The 27,616-nt window shown below is 40.8% G+C and overlaps 1 protein-coding gene and 1 pseudogene across 1 annotated transcript in view; both read right to left on the bottom strand.

Moving 5' to 3' along the window:
• LOC102853706 (syntaxin-8-like) overlaps window positions 1-27,616 on the bottom strand; it is a 288,802-nt gene that overhangs the window by 40,816 nt on the left and 220,370 nt on the right. The window lies entirely within an intron of this gene.
• On the bottom strand, window positions 6,298-8,434 carry LOC102867812 (annotated as a pseudogene).

Raw genomic sequence — 27,616 nt, 5'->3', positions numbered from 1 at the left:
CAATGAGATTGGCACAGGATAGAGTACGGTTTAGGGCTGTTGTACATAGGGTCGCTATGAGTCGCAAATGACTCGACGGCACATAACAACAACAACAACAATCTTAAAAGCAAATAGTTAATGTTATAGGTGCTCTTGAGCTGACGATGGCCATGACAGAAACACGATGAACACTATGAATAGTGTATCTGAACTCTGCCATATCCTGCACCGCCGTCACTGCTGATATACTTGAGCCCATTGTTACAGTCACTGTGTTGACCCATCTAGTTTATGATCCTCCTCTGTTTTGCTTATCCTTCACCTTACTTTTTTTTTTTTAATTTTTTTACTTTTTGTGTGTGTACTGTCAAATCAGATCTGATTGGTACAGGGGGATATAGCCCCTCCTTCTCCAGCAGAGCACTGGGTGGATTTGAACCGCGTACCTCTGGGATTGCAGTACAGCTTCTTGTCAATAGGCCACCGGAGCTACCTTACCCTTCACCTTACTAAGCATGATGTCTCTTTTCCAAAGACAGCCCTCCTGACAACGCATCCAAAGCATGTGTGACAAAGTTTCCCCAGCCTTGCCTCTAAGAAGCACTCTAATTACACTTTCTCCAAAATATACTTGTTTGTTCTTTTGGCATTCCATGGAATATTCAGTACTCTTCTCCAACACAACTCAAAGGCATTGATTCTTTTTATGCCATCTTTACTCACTGTCCAATTTTCAGATGCATAGCAAGTAACTTTAAAGTCCAAGAGAGGATAAAATTGATGAGTGAGACCTTCTCTAAAGATTAAATTGCTGCGTGCATCATAAACATTTTCCAATAGGATGCAAAGAAAATCTAATCACTGGGAAAAGCATTTGGAAATACCATCTCAGACAAGGGTCTTATAACAAAAGTTTACAGAGTCCTACAGGACCTCCATTAAAAAAAAATGACTGATAACCTAATTATAAAATGCACAAAAAACATGGAAAGACTTTTCAGGGAGGAAGATATTCAGATGGCCAATAGACAAATGAAGAAATGTTCAAAATCACTAGCAATGAGAGAAATGCAAAGCAAAACCACAATGCAATACAATATTACCCCAGTGCCAGTGGCAAAGCTTAGTAGGACAGCAAGCAATAAATGCTGAAGAGGATGTGGAGAGATTAGAATTCTCATACATTGTTGGTAAGACTGTAAAATGGTATAACCACTCTGGAAGGCAGTTTGGTGCTTCCTCAAAAAGCTGAACATAAAAAAAGTGGAACATAAAATCTCCATATAACTCAGCTATTCCACTGATATGAATATACTTCAAGGAAATTAGAACTGAGACATAAATGGAAATTTGTACACCAATGTTCATAGCAGCATTATTCACAATCATAAGAACATGGAAACAGACCAAATGTCCAACCACAATCGAATGGACTAAGAAATTATAGTACATTCACACAATGGAATAAATACTACACAGTACTCAGGAGCAATGAATTAGAAAATTACTACCTTCGAAAATTACTCCCTAACTTGGAAGAGACTGGAGAGCTTTATTGCTGAGTGAACTAACTAAGCATATAAGGACAAATACTACATAAGACCATTATTGTAAAAATAGAAAGATAACTAGTAAAATATGTATGGGAGCCCAAGGAGGGGAGGGGTAAGAGCAGAAGGATGAAGGTGGGTAGAGGAGAAGTCACTGTGTCACACAATTTGGTGGGTGGAGGAAGAAGGTAAAGAAAATGGGAAAGATACGGTGGGGACCTAAAAAGATGGGATAATGGTAAGCATAGTTTAACGATGATTAATTTTATAAAACACAATGTATGAAAATGATTGTATGAAACACAATGTGAATGAAGTGTGAAACACAATGTACACCAATTTTGTATGCAAAACAATATAAAGATTTTTTTAAAAAAAGAGACCATGAGTTGGATCAGATGCACCTTAGTCTTTAAACTAACATCATTGCTCCTTAGAACTTTGGCGAGATCCTTGATAACAAGTTTTCCCAATGTGATATGTCTTTTGATTTCAAAGACGAAGGTGCACCTGATTCGGGCCATTCATGGTCTTTCCAATCATTTGCTATGCATATGAGAACTGAGTAATGAATAAGGATAGCAGAAGAAGAATCAGTGCCTTTTAGTTGTGGTATTGAAGAAAAGTACTGAATATCCCTTAGACTGCCAAAAAACCAAGCAGGTAAGTCTTAGAAAATGTGTAGCCAGAGTGCTCCTTGGAGGAAAGGACAGTGAAGTTTTGTCTCTCATACTTTGGGCATGTTGCTAAGAGAGGCTGTTCCTTGAAAAGGCACATCATTCTTGGAAAGGTGGGTGGGTGGTCAGTGAAAGAGAGGAAAGTCTCTAGTGAGATGGATTGACACAGTGACTGCAGCAATGGGCTCATGCACATCAGAGAAGACTGGTTGATATGAGTTCTCTAACTCATCTAACAACAGTAACAGTATCTTTGCCAAAAGAACAAACAAGTGACTCTAACGACATCTAACAACAGTAACAGTATCAAGGGTTTTGGTTATGAATCCAAGCAAGATGATATCATTGAAAACTTCACTCCTTTCTCCATCTACGATGATGTTATCTATTGGCCCAGTGCTGAGGATTTTTGTTTTAATGGTATTGGTATGTAATCCATATTGGAATCTGTAGACTTTGATCTTCTGCAGCAAGTACTTCAGGTCTTCACTTTTAGTGAGCAAGGCTGCATCATTTGAATAATGCAGGTTGTTGGTGAGTCTTCCTCTGATCACAATGCCATCTTCTTCTTCATAAAGTTCAACCTCCCAATTGATTTGTTCAGCATACATATAGAATAGGTATGGAAAAAGGATATAGACTTGACACACATCTTTCTGCATTTTTTTAAAAAAATTTATTTTATTTTTATTATTTTTTGTGTGTGTACCATCAAATCAGATCTGACTAGTACAGGAGGAGATTGTCCTTTCTTCTCCAGCAGAGCATCTGGTGGATTCAAACCACTCACTTCTGGGGTGGCAGTGCAGCTTCTTACCAGTAGGCCACCAGAGCTCACCATCTTTCTGGATTTTAAAACAATGCAGTGTTCCCTTGCTCTGTTTGGAAAACTACCTCTTGGTATAGGTACAGGTATTACATGATCACAATTTAAGTGTGCTGAGATTCCCATTCTTCTCAATGTTAGCCATAATTTGTTGTGGTTCACATAGTTAAATGCCTCTGCATAATCATTAAAACACAAATAGGCATCTTTCTGGTTTTCTCTACTTTTGGCCAAAATCCATCTGGCATCAACAATGATAACTCTGGTGTCACAGCCTCTTCTAAATCCATCTTTAATTTCTGGAAGTTCTCTCTTAGTGTACTTTTATAGGTTGTTGTGTTTTGTTGGTTTTTTTTTAAAGTAATGTTCAGTAATATTCTGTTTGCATGTGAGATTAATGATCTTGTTAAATAATTTTCACACTCTATTGTATCACATTTCTTGGAAATGGGAAGAAACATGTATTTCTTCCAGTCGGCTGGCCAGGCTGCTGTCTTCCAGATTTCTTGGCAGAAACTGTGAGGACATCCAAGGGCTGTATCTGTTAGTTGAAACATGTTAATTGGGACCTCATCAATTCCTGAGGCCTTATATTTTTGTTAATGTCCTCTGTGCAGATTAAACTTCTTCCTTCATAATCACTGTTTTTTCACTCACTGAACTGGCAAGAAGGTCTGCTCTAAGCACTATACAGTTTTAAGAAATATTTATCTATGGGAACAAATTAAAAATAGTAACTAAAAAAGATCAGATTGGGAACCTTAGGATCTAAGGAGCTTAGGCTAACAGGAGAAGAAAAATTCAGAAGGGAAGGTGAGAGTAGTTGCGAATCATGAAGAATATAATCAATGTTGCTGTATTGTACATATAGAAATTCTTGAATTGAGGTATGTTCTGTATGTACTATGAACAACAACAAAAAAATTATAATAACACTTGTGATGATGGAAACTTGCAATTTTATAGTATTGTAACCATTTATTATATTCTTTGATCTTCCCAAAACCCCTGGAGAGTAGATAGGAAAGCTGTTTGTAGTATTTTATGGAAATCAACACAGGTCCACATAGATGACATAATTTGTCCAAGCTGCTCCATTACTGAAAGGTAGGGCTGGCACAGGGCAGGTTTTGGGATTCCAATTCAAATGCTTTATCCAGTACGTCACGCTTCTCCTGTCTCACATTTCAGGTCCATGTCCAACTCCAGACTAAACATAGTCTGCATTTTTCCCATTCCAGAAGAACATCACCTTGACTTCTGTGAGGTTCCCTCTTACAGAAGATCTCTCTGTCAGAGTCCAGATGGCAGAGGTTCTGAGAGAGTTGGTACCATGACATCAAACAGAAAGCTGAAGTTAGCCATGCAGTCTTAGAAAAACAAATAACCATCTAAGAAGAAAGCATTTCTCCTTTGTGGAAAAGTCACCTACCAACCAGCCTTCCTGTCTCAGACCCTTAGATGTGCTCTGGATTCTCCTTCCTAACGCAGGGGTCTCAGCACCTGCCGAGCTCTGCACTTCTAGGCCTCCTGCCTCAGTGGCCCCTGTGGCTCCAACTTTCTAGTTCCATGTACTTTCAGTAACTCTTGTGCTTTGCTTCATCTCATTGAGTGTACTTTAAAGTCTCATTTATATAGTGTCTCATTTTGTTTCAACACTACTTTCCTGGAGTTCTTGCCAATTACAGAAGAGAAATCCAAATTCAAAGTGCTAAATAAAATCTAGGGCGACTAAAGTCTCTGTGTGTGTGTGTGTGTGTGTGTGTGTGTGTGAGATTATCATTAATTGGAAATGTCCCTAAAGTGTAAAAGACATCGATACTTTGATTTTTCCTTTGCTACTCTATGCCAGTTATCAATTATGGCCTCACAACTCCAAACTCCCCATCAGCACATATTCTATGATAACAAGTTGGATTTGAGGGCCCCACACTCCCTTTGTGATGAGCACAATGCTCTTCTTTATCAGTAGAGGGCACTAGAAAGACACTGCAGGAGGGGCTTCTCTAGCAGCCCCTTTTCTTTTCCTTCTTCCCACTACTGTGCAGCCAGAGCTGTGGGTGTAAAAAGAACCGCCAATGGTGTCCTCACCCAGTCATGGGCGTGTCAGCCAAGCTGCTCTCCTGTTGACATGGTCATTACACACCCCAGACCTCACATATCCTGTCTGTAAGTGGGCTCCTTCCAACAGCCCTGAAAACTCGCTGTACCTGTCCATCCTTCTTGGCCTGCTTTCACCCCGAGGTGTCTCCAGCTTGTCAATCCTGCTCCAGTACCTGTCTGCCGCCTGAGCTCACCCTCATCCAGGTGTAGTGTGTGTTGCTGACCTGGTGACTGTAGGCCAGCTCCGGCCCACACCACCCAGTGAACTTCTCAGTGGGCTCAGAAGTCCACACCTCCTCTGTATCCAGAACACTGAGGGAATGGAAATGGTGTAGAGAATGCAGAGGCGCTAAGTGGATGCCTACTTCCTGACATCAGAAGCTCAGTTCAAACCCCCCCTCCCCTGCATCCCCAGTCAGCACCCAGAATTCTAGCAGGAGACACCCTGCCAAGAGGAAATCAGAGGATCACCCTCCAGAAACGCTCTAGCTGGTGAGGAAAAAATCTCACCGAAAAAGCGCATGCATGCACAGAAGTGTATGTGCACACATGCATATACACACAGGATTTGAAAGTCTCAAAATTAAGTGGGTGAACCTTTCTACTACTGTCCTGTCCTAGGCTGTATTTGCTAACAAATTTCACTTGGCACAAGGTCCTCCCAATCAACTGTTTGGGACTGACATGGGGGTTGAGGGGAAATGAAGAAAAGAGGATAAATAATGAACACTGCATTGGAACACATGAGGGAAAGAACTATTTAAAAGGAATATATGAATAGACATTATTTGTATGACAACAGTCCAGAAAAGAGGTGCATAGCAAAGTAGACTGGGGGGGAGGATGGATGAGGAAGGGAGGAAACTATGCAACAATGAATAAAAAAAATTTTTTTTATGAACAACTACCTCCTTTGCCATGAGACCAGAATAACTGGATGGTACCTGGCTATTATTCTTAAACATTTTTAAAGGTTCTATAGAATTATGATCAAAAGAGGAGAAATAAAGAACAGAATGTAAAATTGTCAAAGAATCTAGACATCCTGGAGCCAAGAAGGCTGAATAAATCCAGAAAGTATTGCCCACAGATAACTCCCCCTACCCCCCAAACAATAAGTTTATTGTCTTCAACTGAAAAAGCTTCACAGAAAATTGGCTTAGCTATCGGCAGCCCACTCCTGAACTCTGAGGAAGCTTGTCTTCTTCTGAGCTACTTGATCTTTCTTCTGGGCAAGAGACATCTTGGGGTGATTCCACCTCATCTAAAACATCTTTCTTAGGCTTCTTCTCATAGACTGGGTTCTCTTGTACGGCAGCGTGTGCTCTCTTATACGTCTCCATCATGTCTGGAACTACATTGTTCTTTAGGTGCTCAGAGAATTGTTTCTTTTTTTTTTTCTGTTTCTTATTTTTTATTATTAAATTTTATTAGTTTTAATGAACATTTACAGAGATTTTGGGTTTTCATTCATTCATTGTTGCACTGTTTTCTCCGCCCTCCTCCCCATTTCGTTCTTCTTCCCCGCCCCCCATGTCTGTTTTAATTGTCCAATTGCCACCGTGCTTGTCAAAGCCACTTCTGGTTAATCTCCTTTGTCAGTGTGTCCCTTACCATTCCCTATCACTCTTCCCTGAGAGAGACTTCACCCTGATTCATAAGGAAAAGGGGATGGCATATTCTCTTAGCTACTTCCTGCTGAAAAGGGACGCTGTGGGTTTCAGGGTCAAGGTCTTCTTTCACTACTCTAAAGGGCCACCTTGGCAGTATGAAACACATAGACTATTATGGAGATTGATTTTGGAATTCAGATGCACTGTTATCAATTGTGCTTAGCCGTACATGTTCATATCCTTGAAGATGTATCATGGAAGTGTTGCATCCTAGAAGATACAAATTTAACTAACAAGTTAAAAGTGCATGAGTCAAAAATTGAAAAGCAATAATATTCTGAGTAGAGGTTCTAATAGTGGCACAAATCAAGTTACAGAGGTAAGGTGGTTCCATTGCCATCCTTACTCTAACTTAATTCTTTTTTTTTAATTTAAATTTGTTATTAATTTCAGTGACAATTTACAGAGGCTTTGGATTTCCATTCATTCATTGTTGTAGATTTGTCCCCTCCCAATGCTCCCCCCCACCAGACATTACTCTCTTGCAAAAGTAAGAAAAGATTCTTTCATTATTTTACAAACCCTCCCCCAGGTCCACTCCACCATATAGCCATTGCTCTAGACTCCTGTCATGACAGAAATACCTAATCACATATCTCTTAAACATTTTTCTCCCTTCTCTGTTTCAGAGCAGCATTCATTATTGAACCCATCTTACTCAGTCTCTCCCCAACCCCAAGGACAGGCTCATTCTACAACAGTGGCACCATGCAATATTTGTCCCTTTGTGGCTAGGACATTTCACTCAGCCATTTTGATTAATATTGCATGAGTTCCTTGTTTTTTAATGCAGCATAGTATTCCATTGTGCGAATATACCACAGCTTCTCTAGCCATTCGTTTGTTGATGGGCACTTAGGTTGTTTCCAACTCCTTGCTATTATGACCAAAGCTGCAATAAACATGGGTGTGCATATATCTGCTTGGGTGTCAGTTATGGTCTCTTCTGGGTATATTCCCAGTAGTGGAATTGTTTCTTATAAGCCTGTTCATCTTCTTCCATTAGGTAACATATTATCTGCAACATTCTGACCCATGACGTGTTTCTGATGTACTTCTGCACTGAGTTCCTTGCTTTCTGAGTCCTAAACAGGGAATCACTTGGTACTATGAGGAACAGACAAGCCTCCAACCACAGGTCCCTTTAGAGCCCCAAACACTTTTATTTCCTGTGGTAGTTCTGCCAAGACCTGCAGCCAAATAGCAGGTGAAGGCACCTGGTTGGCCACCAATGCTTTCCACATTGTATTCATCTCCAGTTACCTCTACTTGACATTCACAGATCCTATCCATGCCAAACCTATTGAGAAGCCTTCAGGCCAGCAGCAGGCCAGGACAATATGCTGCAGCATAATTTATCAAGCCAACCTTCACACCATACTTAGGAAGTTCTGTGCAGACTATCATAACGCCTTCTATATGGACACAAGTAGTTTGGCAAATTGTATTTCTGTTGGTTGCATGAACTATCATCCTGTATTTAGATGTGTTATGTTTGTTTTTATCCTGGATTACCAAGCATTTCTGAGCATAGTAATCAGTTTTACTCTAGTGCTGTTTTTTCAATTTCACTTGGTATCCCTTAAAGTAGTCCTTACTCTTGACAACTTTAACAAACCCCATCTTGCAGAACAGAGAGGGGAGTCCTTGGCTCGCTGAAGACGTGCAGAACAACCACCTCTATGTGGGGGTGGGAGGGGAAGCCAACAGATAACATTAAACCTTAAACCAAATATATTCCCTGAAATCTTCTCAAAATTAAACAAACAATAGTTTCATGTAACTAAAAAAAACCACATTTTTTTTAAAGCAAACTGGGGGAGTAGGGAAGAAAATGTGCAACAATGAGTAAATGAAAAATCCAACTTTTTTTTTTTAAATCCACTGTTTGAAACCTACTTTTAAATGGAACTATTTGGCTAAGGATGGTGAAACAATGTCTTTGGGCATGCTGTCAGGAAGGGTCAGTCTTTCAAAGACATCATGTTGGAAAAGGTACAGGGTCAAATAAGAACAGGAAGACCTTCAACAAGATGGACTGACCCAGTGACCTCCACAATGGGCTGCCGCATGGTGCAGTTTGTGAGACTGGCAAAGGACAGAGAGTAAGGTTCAGATATATTGTTTATATGGTCACTATGAGTTGCAGTTAATATGAGTTGCCATTGACTCAATGGCACCTAACAACAAAGCTAGCCAAAAATCAACCAACATTTGGGGAAATAAAAGATTCCAAAACAAACTGCTGGGGGAGAAGAAGCAGGGAGGACTTTGGAGGAAACAGAACTCAAAAGGGAAATAAGTTAAAATGTAGACACATGCACACGTACAGACACACACTTACACACACCACTCCTCAGAGAGGTTACACAAGATAGGGCACCCAGAAAATAACAGCGAGGTGACACTCAAAGCATTCTTAAAATTTGTAAAAGAATGCGTTCTTAGAATTAAATTAGAACAGCAAGAATAGTTCTGCATCTCGATTGTGATAGATGTCATAAGATGATACTACCTCTCAGCCCCAAATTCACAAACTATACACACATATTACATCAATGTCAGATTCCTTGATTGGATAGTATACTGTAATTATATAACATATAACCACAAGGGAAACTGGGTAGAAATTACATGAGACTGTACTATGCAATTTCCTGTGAATTTATCATCATTTCAAAGATTTAACAGTAAAGAAAATAAGATAGGACAGCAACTTGGGGGTGGGGGAAAGAACTGGAAGCAAGACAGAATTGAGGGCATCATAAAGAAAATAAAGCAATGAGACAAAATAAAGTAATGAAAAACAGGAGAAAAAAATAAAACAGGAATCAGTCTTGAGGTTCAACACCAACAGTAGTAACAAGAGAGAAAAGAGGAAATGCTAGAGAGAAAAGACATGTGGAAGAAATAGACAGTAAAATAATCCAAGAAAATTTCCCAGATGTAGTGACACAAAATCCCAGATCACAAGTAAATTACAACTGACCAGATCAATGACTGAGTGAGGGAAGAAGTCACAGTAACATCTTTGTAAACTTTTAGCACATACAAGATGAAGAAAAGATTCTGAAAACTTTCAGAAAGAGAGGGGAGAGGGGGAAAACTCACAGAGGAAGAAAATGAAAAGGGCAGACTTTTAAAAAGCAACACTGAAAGGGAGAAGCTAATGGAACAATGCTTTCAAAACTGAGGTGGGGAGATGAAACACCTTTCAACTTAGAATGCATTTTGTTAACTAAGCATGAAGAGAGAATAAAATGATACTCAACACATAAGGTCTTAAAAACATTTCTTTTCCATGCATACTTTCTTTAGATGTTACTGAAGAATGTGGTCCAGTAGAAAAAATTGGGGAAGGGTGGTGTGGAAAAGAAGACAGGAAAAAAAACCAAGATCTGGGATCCATAAAAGAAAAGGGAAATATACACCAAAGACAGGCAAAAGGGGATCCTCAGCAGGGTAATGCAGGTAGATGCAGAGCAGAGCCTGAGTGCAGTCCATCTAGACTGGCCAGGCCAGGCTGGCAGGACAGAGCAGCAAGGCCTCCAGTGCCATGGGGAGACTGCCGAACCACCTTCACAGGCAGGCCCCTGACTTACAAAGAGGTTCCCTTCTGACAACTTTATTCTAAGTCAGGTCTGATCTAAGTGGAATAATTCATTTTTTATCCATTATTATTATTGCCTTTTCTTTTCAGTATTGCTATAAATCATAACACTGAACATCTTAAAGTGAACATCTAAGAATGGTAATATCAGCAAATAATGTGCTGAATGTAGCAGGACATATTCTTAGTCACATTGAAAAAACTGAAAAATATTGCTGTATAAGATTTACATGTAAGCACAGAGGAAACCACTAGGAAAACTGGAAGCACTATTTCTGGGGATCAGGCTTTTGGGGTGGGGAGGGTTGATAGAACAAACACCTGAGCCTTCTAAATTTTTGCATTTTCAAACTATATAGAGGTATTATTGCATGTTGTTGTATATATAATAGCACTGAACCTTGCCCTATCCTGAGCCAGTCACATTGACTCCAACGCCATTACTCCATTACTGTGTCACTCCATGTCCTCCAGGGTCTTCCTCTCCTGAGCTGTCCCTCCAACCTCCCAAGTATGATATCCTTCTCCAAGGGCTGGTCCCTCCTGGCCATGTGTCCAAAGTATGTGAGATGGAGGTTCAAAATCCTTGCTTCCAAGGAGAAATTTGGTTCACCCTCTCTAATACAGACCTGTTTGTTCTCTTGTCACTCCATGGTAAGTTCAATACTCTTCTCCAGCACCACAACTCAAAGGCATCAATTATTCTTCTGTCCTCCTTAGTCACTGCCCATCTCTCTGATGCATAGCAACTAACTGCAAAGAAGATGGCCTGGATCAGGTGCACCTTAGTCCCCAGACTGACATCATTACTCTTCAGCACTTTGGAGAAGTCCTTGACAGTAGATATACCCAGTGCAATTTGTCTTTTGATTTCCTGACTGGTGGTGACAAGAATGATGACTGTGGGCCCGAGCACGTCCATGTATCAGAGTGCTGCCAATTTTCCCAGTGGTGAGATTCTTTGTCTTTCTGGTGTTGAGCTTCAATCCATATTGAAGGCTGCAGTCCTTGACTTTCTGCAGCAAGCACTTTATGTCATAGAAATGAAAATTATATTTAAACATTTATCCCAAAGAAGAACTAATAGTAAGCTAAGTGTACTATTCCACGTGAATATGGCAAAGGTCCCAAAGGTTCTGAAGACACTGAAGACACTGCTAAAGTGATGGAGTACTATTAGAGGGTTGTAGCAAACACATCATATTACCAAACTATAGTTTAGGAAGAAAACTGAGAACAAAGGTTGGACCCAAAGAAGGAGGGTGTCTGGAGAACATCACACCGGGCTGAGGAAAGAATCCTCCCGGTCTCTGAGTAGTGGGAATACCAGAATGGCATAAAGGATGGTTTCCTTAAGGATGTCTCAATCTTTCTCCATATAGTAATTCCAATTATAAAATCTCTTTCAATACACGGTAGGGCAGAAGCAGTCTTGGAGCCAATGATATTGTTGTAGTCTTTCTTATACAGCATCCTCTCATGTTTATGGATAAAGAAGCGTAATGGGTGATAAATCAGTCTTTCAAGAGATTGTGCCCACTGTGGACTCCCACCATGTCCCTGTCAGACCACACTTGACTAATCTGGTCATCAGAGTCCTGGCCTTAAGAGTTAAGAAACCAAGCCTGGAAAAGTGATAGTATGTGGTCAAACCACAAAGCCACACTTACTCATATGTCCTTTTCCCTTACCAGAGCTCTGGCCTACACACTTAATAACACATACTAAGAAATATCAGAGTAATCTTTTATTTTTCCTTTATAACATCATTGCAAAAGATGGATCCGAGAAAATAAGGTTAAAAAAATGTATCTGGGTTTCAGAAAGACATGTGACAAATGAACGGAAGCTATTATCTCCTGCTATTCATCAAACAAAACTATGTGTTATTCCAGCAAATGGCCCACTGGGGACACTCTGTGAAAATGAGAAATTCTGAGAAATAAGTAAGGTTGTACTAGAAAAAAAATTTCAGTATATCTTTCTGATGCACACAGGGCCAAGTCACAAAATAGAAAAAAAAGTCAGTCCAAGTACTTCCTTTGGACTTAAGCACACACACTTCCCACCACTCCTGACAACCCCACTCCAAGTGTGGTCTTGGGCAGCAGTAGAAGCATCCCTTGGGAACCTGTTAGACATGCTCAATCTCAGGCTTTGTCCCTGATGTAATGAATCGAAATCTGCATTTTTAACAAGCTCCCCAGGTGACAGGCCTGACTATAATAGGGTGAGAAGCTCTGACCCAGAAGGTGGAGACAGGGAACTTCTAGCTGGGCCCTTGTCCTGAAACTGGAAGGGCAACCGCCTAGGTGTCTAAGGCTGCCTAGCCAGGAAAGGCCTTCATCCAGCGTGGAAGTGCCAAGGAAGACTGGCAACCACTCATTTTGGAGAAATGCACTGACACCTGCCTCCCCCCCCCCCCCCGTTATTTCTTAGCTAGATTTCATAGTGAAATGAGAGCACGAACCACAGATTCCTCTTTACAGCTGCCTATTTTCTTTAAACAAAAAATGCTAAACATTAATTTTAGTTGTACTTAATTGAATAATTTCTCGAGGGAATAGTTCAGGGAGAGTTAAAACTGCCTGTTTCCAAAAGCCATTACAAATTGGCATATACTATAATGTCACTGTGCCAACCAAAACAGTGTGCTTTAATGTCCCTGGGGCCGCCTTCACTCCAGATGTCTTCAGAATGCCTAGTAATATAATGCAGGCAAAACCCATATTTACACGAAGTTGTATTTGAAGTATCCTTTTCCAATTATCTGGAATGAGATAATAGGTGTCTAATTGGAAGCGATGGGGGGAGGGGGCAGGTCAGCAGTTCCCTCTCCTCATCCCCTCCACCCTCCCACCCCCCCGCATGGATGCTTTTATTAGTAAAAAATGAAAGCAGTGTGTAAAAGACATCTCCTTTGCCCAGCTAATCATATAAACATCTATAAACTTGGCAACTACCCTATGGTCACCTATAATTAGCTGACTGATTGTTAAAAGATTGATCGTGTCTTTTCCCGTGAATTATAAATACAAAAGGCTGGGGCTCTGGAGGAAGAAATGGAACCAGAGTAAAAGGAAAGGGAAAAAAACCCTCCAGTTTTGGCAAGAGAAGAGGCAAAAGCAATTGGCGTGCAGGTGGGCTCCCCAACCCCAACCTTCATCCCGCCCACAAAGTTTTACTTCACTTCTGTTTCAAGTGCAAATGAATGGCACAGACTCTGAACATCCCTTTCATTTTTCACTAATAACTGTCCTTGTGACACTGCTTGGTAAAAAACACCATTGTTTAGGATGATTTGTTACATGACTTCGAATTAAATATTCTGATAATGAATAATCAGTTTTTGTTGTCCAGTTAAGCTTGAATCAACAAATATTAAATAAGGTCTATATTTTGTGCTAAAAAGGAAGTTTCTGCCCTTAGAAGAGTGTCATCTAACAAGTATAGTTTAAGCCAAATAAGTATTTGTGTACAAATTGGCGGGCCATTCCGTTACAGCAGAGGGTCTGGCCCCATACATCATAAAGTGCTGTCACGTGCTGGGCAATTAGGGTACGCTTCGTTACCAGAACTATCTATTTTCACAGATGTCGCAGACAAGCCATCTGAAAAACTACGCAAATTGCAGCTGCTCTAAATTGTTAGCAAGATGCACTCAGAAAACTTGCTCCCTGAAATGTCCAAATTGGAAAGGGTTTTTTCAGTATAAATTAATTACCAGATTCCATGTGCTGACAGGCAAGCACACTCATGTTTACGCACCAACTCAAAGGGAATTTAAGTGCATTACCAATAAACCTCTAAAGGCCACGTAGGTATTGACTTCATGGTACTTTTTTTTCCCCTCAATACTTTTTCAAAGTATTTTAATCAGAAAGTAGAACATGCAAAGAGAAATGTAAACCCCACCAAAATAAAAATTCCCAAACAACTAAAAAACACTCCACAATCCCAGCCCATGTATGATATACACTTAAACTGTTATCAAGCAAAAACTTCATCAACTATCATATGCTTGACCAACTTTGTGTTGGAATGAAATATCAAACCATCTAAACTCATTTCTTCAACCAGACACTCAACAAACATTACCCGTTAATCATGATGTCAGGTATGCATTTGAACACTTAGCAATATTATATGCAAGTATAGTTGCTCCAAAAAACTTAACTCACAAAGTCCTTGATAGTCGCTACCTGAGTTTTAAAGCAAATAAATATATATAACTTTATCATATAGAAAAGGAGCCTTTCCCCCCAATAAATCTACCCTTGAGGTTTGTGCTCTTGGGATGCTTAACAATCTATCACATCTGAAAGGTCCACAAGAAAGGGTTTGGTGGTCAGCAACACCCAGATGTGAACTTTTCTCTTTGACCTGCAGCAACAGTGAATGATGTTCCAATGTTCCTCTGATTAACCCTTGAAGGCTGGGCCTCTCCCACCAGAACAAAGGCCTCCCCACTGGGGAGCCACTTAGAACTTTCCCAAGCACCTTGAGAAGAATCTTATTTTTCATACTGTGCCAAGATCTTTTAAAAACATTTGTTCAGGATAGAGATCTAAATTCCTGGTTTTAAGACCAATGTTCTCTTAACCTTAAGAAAAACGTACTCGGCGGCTTTAAGATATTTGTATCTTATTCATCATAAAGTTTTCAAGTAAACTGGGTTTGTAAAATTCACAGACGCTTTCAGCTGTTTCCAAGTTGTCCAAGGAAAATCTATTTTCTATTTAATCTATTTATCTATTAATAAGTTATAGTTTCCTTTCTATTTCTTTGTAATTGGTATTGTTATTTTATTATAAGTAAATCATTATTCTGTTGACACAATAAAAAACATACCAATTCAACAGCTTCTACATGTAATTTAGTGACACTTGTGAAGAATGATTACTCCAATCCTAGTTTTTCTAAGTTGTTCCTCATTTAGTAATGTAAACTTACTGCATTCTAACATTCCAATCTAATCCTTCAAGTGGCTTTTGTCAATTTAATCCTATATATTTAGCTTTTAAAAGAACACAATGATTAAGGCGGACCTTTTAACTAGGTAAGCTAAACATCTGCTTTGGTTTCTTTTTAAAAAAATTTTTATATTGGTTTATTTTACATCTGCTTAGTTTTAAGATGATTTCAGGAGTTATTTCTTATTTTAGGTTTATAAGGTTAGCTCAGGGTGATAATTTCAGGGCTTATTCTTCTTCCATGACTTCAGAAAGTCCATGAGAACTAGAAATTCTGTTCCAATTTTCTGCCTTTCTGATTTAGTATTTTTCTATGGAATCTCGGATCAAAATGTTTAGTAACGGTAGCTGGGCACCATGCAGTTCTCCTCACTTCATGACAAAGGTGGCATTTGCTCATGGCAACACTTGACCACACATCCCATATTCTCCTCCTAGCCCTCATTCACCTTTTTTTCTCTGTTGTTCCAGATGGCTAGAGGCCAACTGTTACACCTTAGGTGTTGTATTTCTTTTTAAATCTCATAATTTATACATTTCTGTTTTTAGGATTCCTACACTCCCTTGCTTACAGTAAGTGAAGAGGATGTGAAGTGCTTGCTGCAGAAGATAAAGACCACAGCATTCAATATGGTTTATATGGCAACATCAACAAAATAAAAATGCTTCCAATGGATCAACTGGAAGCAAGAGTGGCATCCACTTCCTAAACAACATGCCTCTGGAAACTATGAACTTTGAAAAATTACAATATAGAGAGGCTTCAGGTCTTTTGTTCATAAGGTCGCTATGAATCATGTGTGATTCAACAGCAATCAACAAGAACAACAATGGACCAATAGGCAACATCATGATTGTTGTTGTTGCATACCACTGAGAACTGACCCACAGCAGACCCTCCAATGGGTTTTCAGAGGTGGTTAATTCACACAGGAGATTGCCCACCCTTCTCCAGTGGAGCAGATGGTAGACTCAAAGTGCATGCCTTCAGATTGCAGCACAGATTCTTACCACTGGAGAAAAGATTGAAGGTATCAACAATTTCATTTTACTCAGATCCACAATCAACAGTTGCAGTTAAGAAATCATAAGATATGTTGCAATAAGGAAAATCTGCTGTCAAAATGCTAAAAAGTGAGGATGTCAGTTTAAAGACTAAGGTGTGCCTGATCCAAGTCATGGTATTTCAATTGCTTTCTATGCATCTGAAAGTTAATAAATAAGAAAGAAGCAACAATGCCTTTGAATTGTGCTGTTGGTGAAAAGTACTGACTTTCCTGTGTGGTGAGGACTGTTGTTGCTGACTGCCGTCGAATCAAGCATGACTTTCCTACAGACTGCCAAAATAACAAACAAATCTGTCTTAGAAGAAATACTTTGAACATGTTATCAAGAGGTGCCAGTCCTTGGAAAAAATATACGCTGGTAAAGGTAGAAGGTCAGAGAAAGCCAGGAAGATCCTCAAGGAGATGGTTTGGTACAGTGACTACAACAATGGGCTTGAACATATCAGAGATCCTGAAGATGGTGCCGAACAGGACAAGGTTCAGATCTATTATTTATGATGTCAATACAAGTCCTAGTTGACTTGACAGCATCTAACAACAACATATTTTTTTAAAAAAACTTCAAACAACAACAACCAAAATAAATTTGCCATAGATTCTATTTACAGGCCCATGGTGTCCCGTCATTTTCACAGTAGAGCTGCATTCCACAGGGTCTTCTTTTATTTTGGAAGGACAGCCCCAGGCCTTTCTTCCGAGGTATCTCTGCATGGATTTGAACAGTGGACCTTTCAGTGAGTAGCTGAACGTTTGTGCTATACAGGACTCTTAAGCAGTGGTAATGAAACAGAACTGAAGTTCACATAACCTAAAAGTTTAATAGTTAAGTATCTTTCCCATTATTCAAGAACACATTAATAAGACCTAATAATAACAAGTGAGAGATCAACTTGAGCTTGAAGAGCATAAAAAAATACACTTAGATTAATTTTATAAAATATGATGAATGGTGTACTGCAATCCCAGGCATGTGCGGTCCGAATCCAACAGATGTTCTGCTGGAGAAGGAGAGACAATCTCCTCCTGTCAGATCTGATTTGATGGTACATGCACAAAAAAATAATAAAGTAAAAAATTAAAAAAACAACATTAGGAATGGGAATGACTGTATGAAACACAATGTGAATGAAGGATAGTATGAAACACAATGTATACAAAGTTTGTAAGCAAGCTAATATAAAATAATTTTTTTAAAACCCTCACAAACATATGTGTGTAGTCCAAGAAATATATCTGAGGAGACATCAACATTAAGGAAAGTGGGGTGAAGGATACAAGGGAATCCTTTGTATTATTCTTGAAACTTTTCAGTAAGTCTAAAATTATTTGAAAATAGCAAAGTTTACAAAGAAAGGGATTTATAACTAAGCACAACACCAAAATTTTAAAATTATTTTAGACAGAGCAGAGCAGAGGTTAACCCCAAAACGCCAGACTCATCTTGCTTCATTGACTATGCAAAGGCTTTTGACTGTGTGGATCACAACAAGCTATGGCTTGTGATCTGGTTGTGATCCCAGAACATTTGACTGTGCTAATGCGAAACCTATACTTGGACCAAGAGGCAGTCGTCAGAACAGAGCAGGGAGACACTAGATGGTTCAAAATCAAGAAGGGGGTCTGTCAGCGATGTATTTTGTCTCCATACCTTTTCAATCTGTATGCAGAACAGATCATCTGAGATGCTGGGCTGTACGAGGAAGAATGTTGGCATCAGGATTGGTGGAAGAATAATCAAAAACCTACGTTATGCGGATGACGCAACTGTACTTGCTGAAACTGAGGAGGACCTGAAGCACTTGCTGCAGAAGGTCAAGGACTGCAGTCTTCAATATGGATTGAAGCTCAACATCAAAAAAACAAAGATTCTCACCACTGGGTCAATTGGCAGCATCAGTATGGATGGTGAAGAGATTGAGATAGTTAACAGTTTTAGTTTACTTGGTTCCACAGTCAACACTCTTGGTAACAACAGCCAGGAAATCAAGAGACAAATTGCATTGGGAAAGTCAGCTGTGAGGGACCTCTCAAGAGTACTAAAGAGCAACGATATCAGACTGGAGACTAAGGTGCACCTGATCCAGGCTATAGTCTTTGCAATTTCGTGCTATGCATCAGAGAGTTGGACAGTGAATAGGGATGACAGAAAGAGAATTGATGCCTTTGAGCTGTGGTGCTGGGAAAGAGTGCAGAATATACCATGGACTGCTAGGAGAACAAACATGTTTGCCCTGGAGAGGGTGAAGCCAGAATGCTTCTTGGAGTCAAGGTTTCTGAAGCTTCGTCTGACATACTTTGGGCATGTTGCAAGGAGGGACTGGTCCTTGGTGAGGGACATCATGTTTGGGGGGGGGGGGGGGCGGCGCAGGAGAGGAAGACCCTCGATGAGATGGATCGATTCTGTGAGTGGAGTGGTGGGAATGAGCATGTCTCAGACGGCGAGAAGGTGTTTAGGGCTCTTGTACATAGGGTCGCTATGAGTCACAATCAACTCAATGGCACATAACAACAGCAGCAACAACCTATAGTCTGTCACAGTTCTTTATACCTTACAGACCTTTAATGGTGACAACTCGTATTCTCTCAAGGTTTCTCTTTTCAGCAGCAGTTTGAGAGCTTTTGTCACAATATATGTTTGCTGTTAAATTCTCTTTTCATGTATATACAATTTATCTTTGGAGTTCTGATAAAAGAAGATTAAAATAGGTTGTAGAGGAAATAGAGGAAGGGCATAAACAAAAACACAATGAAAGAGTTTCAGGACAGAAGCCGATGTTTGGGAAGAAGGAAATGGTGGCTGGACAAAAAAGTATCTATGATAATCATTACTTGACTGACACCTGAGGACCTTGGTGTAACGCGGCACAGGTTGGGCTTCTCACCCAAAGTCCAGCCGTTTGGATGCGCCAGCGGCTCTGTGGGAGAGAAAGAGGGACAGTCTCCTCCTGTACAAACCAAAAAAAGTCAAAAGCAATCTGATGGCAGGAGGTTTGGTTTGGGACCCAACTAGGGACTCGGGACAGTGGAGTGACTGGGGTGGGCATAACCTCTGATCTCAAGATAAAAAGTCCTCAACTCAGCCAGAGGTGTAAGACTGGAGAGGCTGGAGGAAAACACACTCAGCTAGTCATTAAGAAGGAGAAAATGCTCTCAGGCACAAACTATTTAGCAATGCCCAAAGGCAGAGACTGAGGGGTAGGATGACCAGTCACACCAGGTGCTTGTGGTCAGTGGGATTCAGCTGGGAAGGCCAGAAAGGAGATCTGCTTCTTGAGACTTGGGCAGTGTGCCTATCAGAGCATTCAGAAAGGGGGTTCCCAAGTACCAAACTACGCCAAAAGCAATCCCTCCTTTGTGTTCTCACTTCTTTTGTGTTGGTGTTCCTCGGGCCTAAAGAAACAATTCCCAGTCTAAAGTGGCCACTGCCAAATATCCCACACGCACTAACAATATGTGCTGAATGGAAAAGGGAAATAAAAAAGATGCACAGGAGAAGGACACCTGAGGGAGGGCTGGGCTGCAGTGTCTGCAGACAAGGAATGCCAACAGGGGCACAGGGCCTGCAGTCTAGACACCATCTGTGAGGACACCCCAAGTATGTGTGTGTTCTTGCTTCTTTCCTTCCTCCCCCTCATCCATCCATCCATCCATCCATCCATCCATCCGTTTGCTTTTATTGTGGTTTGATGTTTACAAAACAAATGAACTGCATCTTACTCCAATGATAACACAAAACCTCAAGATACTTCACCTGACTTTGAAGTCCTCATTCTTTCCCCTCTGCTGAGTTTTGCACCTTCATTAGAAGCTGCACTTTCTTAGAGGAATTTTACTAACAAATTCCTGACCCACGGTATCTACTCCTCATGGACTCTGTGGTTTCTCTAGGTAATGCCCTTCTTAACCTCCTGGGAATCCGGTTCCTGCCTGGCACCCTCATCAATGACCTGGCTAGAGATTACTGCAAACACTGCTTTTCTCCTCGATCATCTTACACCCTTCAAGGCTTGTGAGGCAGGCTGTCCATCTCACACTTGAAACTAACAAATCTCATGAAAACACACTAAGTTCTTCCTGCTGTCTTACACCTCTAGCTTTCACTCTTCCTCTGGAGTTCCCCCCACGCCTTTGTTCTAGCTCCTTTTACCTTGTAAAATTCAAGAGTTCTGGCTTTACAACCACGCCCTTCCCTTCCTTATCTCCAAGTGCCTTTGGAGCCATGCCGATGTGAATGCTTCCTCTTTACCTTAGGCAAATGCTTCCCCTTTACTTTAGGCAAGTATTTCTCAGTCCTCCTTGCATATTAGAATCAACCCTTTTATACAATAAAACACCAGGCTCTCAGACTCAGAGAGTCCTGCTTAATTGGGCTTTAGGGAGGACAAGGTTTTTGTGGGGAGGGTGTTTTAAATAGTAACCACTTAAAGCTGCTGCCAGAAAGCAATGCTCCTTCACCTTTGCTGACTCTGGTGGCTTTAGCCCATTGGAGTTGCACTGCTAACCCAAAGATGGCACCTCTTTGAATCACCAGAAGCTCTGTGGGGCAAATATGGGCACCTTCTTTCCCCTTGAATAATTTACAGCTACCGAAAATCCACAGGATGGTCAGCTTTGAGTCGGTTCCGACAAAACAGCCACATCTTTTTCACAAGAAGCAGTTGGTGCATTCAAATGAAATGTTAACATCTAGCATAAGGTATATATTTTGATAGGCTTTTGATTTTTTTCTATTAGTCTATGAACTTTGATAAATGTTGATGGTTGATGCTTCAGGCCTTATGAGTCACGCTCAACTCGAAGGCAATCAACAACAATAATAATTAGTCCTTGAAGGTCAGAGATGCTCCAAAGAAAGAAGAGGGTGGGGGGAGAACCCACCTCTGTCATTTGCCAGAAAGACCTCACCAGAGGTTCTTTTACAGAGCCACCCAAGTCAATCATCTGATGTTTCAATGTTAGTTTTCTGCTGATTATTACTGAAGAACACACTGTATATGCCAGGCACAGGATGCTGCAAATCTTCTGCTGCCAGGAAGATGGGTACAGCAGGGACCTGGGTCACGAGAGGCCAGGTTGCAGGGTCCAGCCATGCAGCGGAATGGCCTCTAAACATCTTCCAGATGTGCTGACCTCATAAAACTGCCACCTACCACAGACAGGCTGTCAAAGCATTGCTCTAGGACTGTATTTCCCCCATCTCTCAACTAGCAACACACATGGTTCCTTGGCTGGGCAACCCCTAAGTTTTGAAAGTAGAACCCCCTTATTTCTAGCTTCAGGTCAGGCACAGTCCTGAGCCAGCTCTGCAGCAGGATGCTTTTGCATCTGAGCCCATTGTGAGTTTATACTTTGTTCTCGATCACAAGACTCTGGTGCCACGTCCTCACGCATGTGCCCAAGTGCTAAGAGCTTGCAAATTCTGTTTCCTGGAGCTTAAGCTTCTGCTTTTCCCAGCCCAGCCTGTTCTGAACCCTGCCCTTCTAACTGGATCTTCATAATTCGCTGCTGATGCTATCAGCTGTCACACTGAATAATTCCATTCTGCAGATGTCCAGACTGATGACACTGCTCTCTCCTAGCCTCTGGCCACCTGTTAAGAGCTCCCAGAAGGAACGCACCTAGCCTTCCTCCCTCCACCTATCGCCAGAACTCCCACTCTTCCTGGATCTGCGCTCTCCCACTGTGAAAGCCTGGTTTCCAGATCCTCAGTCATCATCCCTCTGGTTCAGACCTGGCCCATCATTAATCAAGCCCTAGTTAGAGTATCCTAGACAGAGCACAGAGGGGAGGGGGGGTTCTGGGAGGCAGAGGAGGCACAATTTACAAATTTACACAATTTCTTCCAATTTACAAATAAAACTAACAACGAACCAATCCAGAATTTAAAATAATAACTGGCTTGGTGCTGCCTACAGTCAAGGTGTTCTGTGCACCCACCAAGGATACAAAGGCATAACAGTGCCCTGCTCTTAAGGAGCTTGACATTTAGGAGAGAGGAAGCACATTTAGAAATAACTATAAATAATTCAGGGAGAAAGACTTACATGATGCAAGTGAGGGACAAAGTGCTGCAGAGTTTAAAGAACAAAGAGACCATATCCAACCGGGAAAACAAGAGGAAGATCTGCGGCTGAGGCTGCCTTTGAGGTGAATATTGATGAATGATCAGGCCTCTTATGGACTGGGACAAAGGCCACGGTTTCTGACCAGGAGAAGTATACTTTTCAAGTCTTTGTAGGAACAGTAAGTAAATTTGGCATCTTGTCAATATGTTCTTCCAATCAGCTGGGCTTTGCCTGAAACATTATATCACCCATTGTGAGGAAAGGAAGCACATTCTTTAGATAGTCATCATTCAAACCATCAAGAAATCTCAGAAACGAAAAATTTCCCACTCCCCTCCCATCCAGGCTTTTCGCTTTCAATAGTATAATTAACTGTATTTCACCTATCCATTGTGTTTGAAAATTATGTATACTATTAATATCTCATGACAAATGACATGATTCCTTTGACTGTCATTAAAACAAAGATGTACACCTGAAACAAGGAGCACATCACTTAATAATTGCACTTAATAATGATAACTACCAGCTACTAAGCGTTGCATGGACTTTAAACTTCACTGTCTAAAGATTTTAACAGTAAGAAGTAAACCATTTAAAAACTTTCATTATGATCCATTATAAGCAAAATTTCAATTTCTTAAGATGTTCTCTTCAGTAATACTTGCAAGCTAATTGCAGGGCAGAATCTAGCTCTTCCTTCTAGCTAGTGACAGGTAAACTGTTCTGCTTCATTAACTCTGCTGAGCATAGAGGGAGCTCTGGTGGCCTGGAGGGTAAGGAGCTGTGGGCAGTCTGCGTCCACCAGCTGCTGCTCGGGAGAAAGATGGGCAATCTCCTGTGTGACTTACAGCCACTGAAAACCTGCTGGAGGATCAGCTATGTGTCAGTTCCAACTTGAGGGCATATAACACAGCTCAGGAGATTCCATGAGATGGTCTTCTAATGTTGTCCTACCTGGCCTGGATCCTAGCAGTTACTAGAATGATTGATTCAATGCACATATAGAAAGATGAGGATGTTTACAAAAGAATCTCTCAATCTCTCTCTCTCTTTTTTTCTCTCTCTCTCTCTCACAGACACACACACACACACACACACAATGGCTGAAACATGGCTTCAATATCATACCCTTTACTGTGTAATACCCATATTCTCTTCTCAAGTAGGATGAGCCAACCACTAAAAAACAGTGTTAATGAAAATGCAGACAATATGTCTTGTCATTTAATACTAAAGAAGTGCTAAAGAAGTCCCAAGATCCTTACTCAGTGTATTCAGAACTATGCCTTCCATGTTAATAAAGACCTAGGGTGGAAAATGCATTATCTAGAGACTTTCAAAGGTTTTTAATTGAGAAGACAGAAGAATTAAATCCAAATTATGATCATCGTTAGTCTTCTTGTTGTTTGGTGCCATCAAGTCAAGTATGGCTCATAGTGACCCTATGAACAACAGGCAGTGTATTTCATAGCCTAGGGGTAGAAAGGTAGCTTGAAATTTCCATTTCACCACAAATTACCTTCTAATTTCTACAAAAATCTTCAGCATCTTAAAGTTTACATTGCTTATTCTTTACAAAAAAGTGGTTAGAGGTGAAAGACTTTTGTTCTCTGAAGGTTTACAGGCATCTGCCAACTCATAAACGAAACACATTCCAAAAGTTTATTAGGGATTTGGTTATTTAGAACTCAAGAATCTCAGCATACATTTTCCAATAGAAATAATGGTTCATATATAGAAGACTGGTTTCCAGGCCGCCCACAGACCTAACCACAACTTAACAGTAACAATATTACATATTCCAGAAGAGTTAAATCCATAGAAAGACGAAGCAGATTGGTGGTTTCCAAGAACTGGAGTAACTGCTTACAGTGTTCTATTTTGGGTGATGAAAATTCCTTGGAACTAGATCGTGATGGTGAATGTACTAAACACCAATAAAATGCTTATGTTAAAACAGTTAATTTTGTTGTGTGAATTTCACCTCAGTTTGAAAAATTAATGTAACTGTATTAATTCAACCATACTTGATCACTAGGAAATCAGAACATGGTTGGAAAAGTGGAGGGTTGGCTAAGGAGAAGGAGGCCCTCCCTGAGATGAATTGGTACAACGGCTGAAACAATGGACTCAAATATTGCAATGGTCATGAAGCTGGTGTAGGACTAGACAACACTGTGCTGTTATACATCAGTCACTATAACAAGATAACCCAGCAGCAGCCAACAATACATGATCACCATGTTGTTGTCATCTACACAGAGCTGACCTTCCTGCAGGTTTTCAGAGGCAGTAAATCGCACAGGAGGAGACTACCCATCCTTCTTCCTCGGAACAGCTAGTGGGTTGGATCACGATGTAGTTAATCTAAATAGGATCTACAGCAAGATAGCAGGAATACCTCTTCCCAGTTTGGCAATGGCATTCACCTTGGCCCCCTGAGAGCTGACTCCTGAAGGAGCAAGACAAAATCCACAGGGGTGTCTGTGCTATAACTCGTACGTCGTTCCTGAAAACTTCACAAGCTACAAGCTCACACTCCAAAAGTAATAGGGCTAATGGTGGAGAAGAGAGCACAGGCAGACCACTCAAGCCTCTTGTAATCTCGCAGCAGAGCACTAACTCAAAGAATTGCTAATACCTAGGGAGACAGTGGAGAGAGTCCTGGCATGCAGTTCAGGTGTGGCTGTAGCCATCTCAGAGGGTCTTGAACAGGCATACAACACTAGACCAGCAAAGCTGGCTTGCAGACCAATGACATTCTGAGCCAAGGGGCGCTGCTGGTAGGGTGCACGTAGGAGGGACAACCCCTGCCAGGAGCTCAGCGCCCAGCAGGGTTTGAGTGACTTCTCTGAGGAGGATGTCCTGACTGGGCACACATCCTTATTTTCCATTTTCATGGGGCACCTGCTGTCTGTAAGATTTCTACACCAGCACTGTCTACAAAAAATTTAACAAGAATCACATACATGATTTATCACTTTCTAGTAGCCACTCTAGAAAAGTGAAAAGAAACAAACATATAACTAGATGTTTTACTTAACTCAATACATCCAAGACACTATCATCTCAACAGGTAATCAATATAAATGGATGGCTAACTCGAGCAATGCAGGGGTTAGAGGAAAGATACCTTCCCACAGTAAAAAAAAAAAGTTCTATGACTTCTGATTTTTAAAAAACTTAACTACTACTAGCCTGGTGTTGACTAGATGTCAATTAACACATATTCTGTATGGCATATGTGTTATGGATTACACCCACATAAAAGGTGCATTTTCAGTACCATAAGGAGACATTTTGAAGAAATGACAAGGGTTTTGTGCCTCACAAACATCCATTGTTTTGTTTATCTTGAGATAGTGGACAACTTCAGCTGGAAACCTTCACACACAGTACGTAACATGTAACTCAATGTTTTCTTGACTTACTTCTGCTTCCTAGGAGCACTTAAAGACCAGTAGGGGCATTTTGTGAGGATGCAATGGTGTTACCCATGGCTTATGGTGCTGTACTGGACACATGAAAACTACCTGAGAATTGAGAAGGATCATTCTTCACTGTGCTGCACAGTTTACTGAAAAGAAGACCTGCTTATGTGAATATGATCAGCATCACACGGCATTTTAAAAAATTGGAATCTAAGTGGACCTGTGAAGTTCAAACATGGGTGGTTCAAGGGTCAACTGCATTAACATTTGATGTTCTCCTCCCACCCCAGTAATGGGTGTTCAAAATTTGTTGTGCATTTTATAATTACAACCAATCAAAGATCCATCTCACACACTTTGAGCATGTTGCCAGGAGGGACCAGTTTTTGGAGGACATCATGCTCGGAAGGGTGGAGGGACAGCACAGGAGAGGAAGACTCCTGATGAGATGGAGCAATACAATAACTGGGGCAATGGGATTAGGTGTGTCGGAGTTAGTGAGACTGGCTCAGGACAGGGCAGGGTTCACAGCTGTTGTACACAGGGTCACTGTGAGTCACAGGCAATTCAATGGCATGTAACAAGTTTGAGTCAGCCATATTTCAAATGCTCCACAGTCACACATGGCTTACTAGATAACATAGAGGCCCTTTATATAACAGTGTATGATATTTCTAAAGGTACATAATTAAAAGTATAACAGCCCAATGAGGTGCGAAAATTTTTTTCCTCTCCTAGCTCATGTTCTTATATTCCACAAACCGGTACCTTTGGGCTGTACCAAATGCACTGTCAACCCAGTCAATTCTGACTTGCTGTCTAGAGGACAAAGCAGCTCTTAGGGATTTCATCTTGTTGAAAGCACATATCTTCTACTCTTGGAGTAGTCCAGCAGGCTCAAACCACAAACCAGCAAAAAAGCCCTTTATCTGTTGTGCCACCAGGGCTCCTCCGATTTCAGTACAGAAACTGCACATCAATTCATGACTACTCAGAACATGAGTTAATCAGAATGTTTCATTCCCTAACTACATAGCCAAACTCACTGTCGCTGAGTCAGTTCCTACAGAGAGCAGCCCACCATTAGGTTCCAGAGGCTGTAAACCTGAGGAGAGTACCCATCTGAGGAGCCACTGGTGGATTTGAACCACTGGAGACATGCAGCCTTTTAGTTACCAGTGTGACATGCTATGAACTAATCCACCAAAGCTCCACTTGCCTACCTACACTCAGAGCTTTTATTGAATAGTAACGAGGGGATGAGCTCTCAGGGAGGCTATCAAGATGCTGAAGCTGATGCTGCAGTAGAGTTCTAGAGGTTAGGTCTTCTGACTTTACTGAGAAGGTAATAGGGTCAAGTTGGCTTAATTAACTGATCTAATGAATGAATTAATTAAAGCAAACTTATTGCTTAATAGGTAAATTACAAGGTAAATATGACTTGTTTCATTAATAAATTAATCACCAGAATAAGGCCAAGCTCATCAATTCCTTTGAGCTGCGGTGTTGAAGAAGAGTATTGAATATCCCACGGACTAACAAAAGAATAGACATCTTAGAGAAGGTGCAGCCAGGGTGGCTTTTATTTATTTATTTTGTTTTTTTTTCTTTTTAATTTTTTTTATTAAATTTTATTACTTTTAATGAACATTTACA

This window comes from Elephantulus edwardii, unplaced genomic scaffold (genome assembly GCF_000299155.1).
Source record: "Elephantulus edwardii isolate Elephantulus edwardi_28Jun2011 unplaced genomic scaffold, EleEdw1.0 scaffold00286, whole genome shotgun sequence".
NCBI classification, from domain to species: Eukaryota; Metazoa; Chordata; class Mammalia; order Macroscelidea; family Macroscelididae; genus Elephantulus; species Elephantulus edwardii.
Note: the sequence above shows the minus strand (reverse complement) of the source record. Positions and strands in the feature narration are given on the sequence as shown.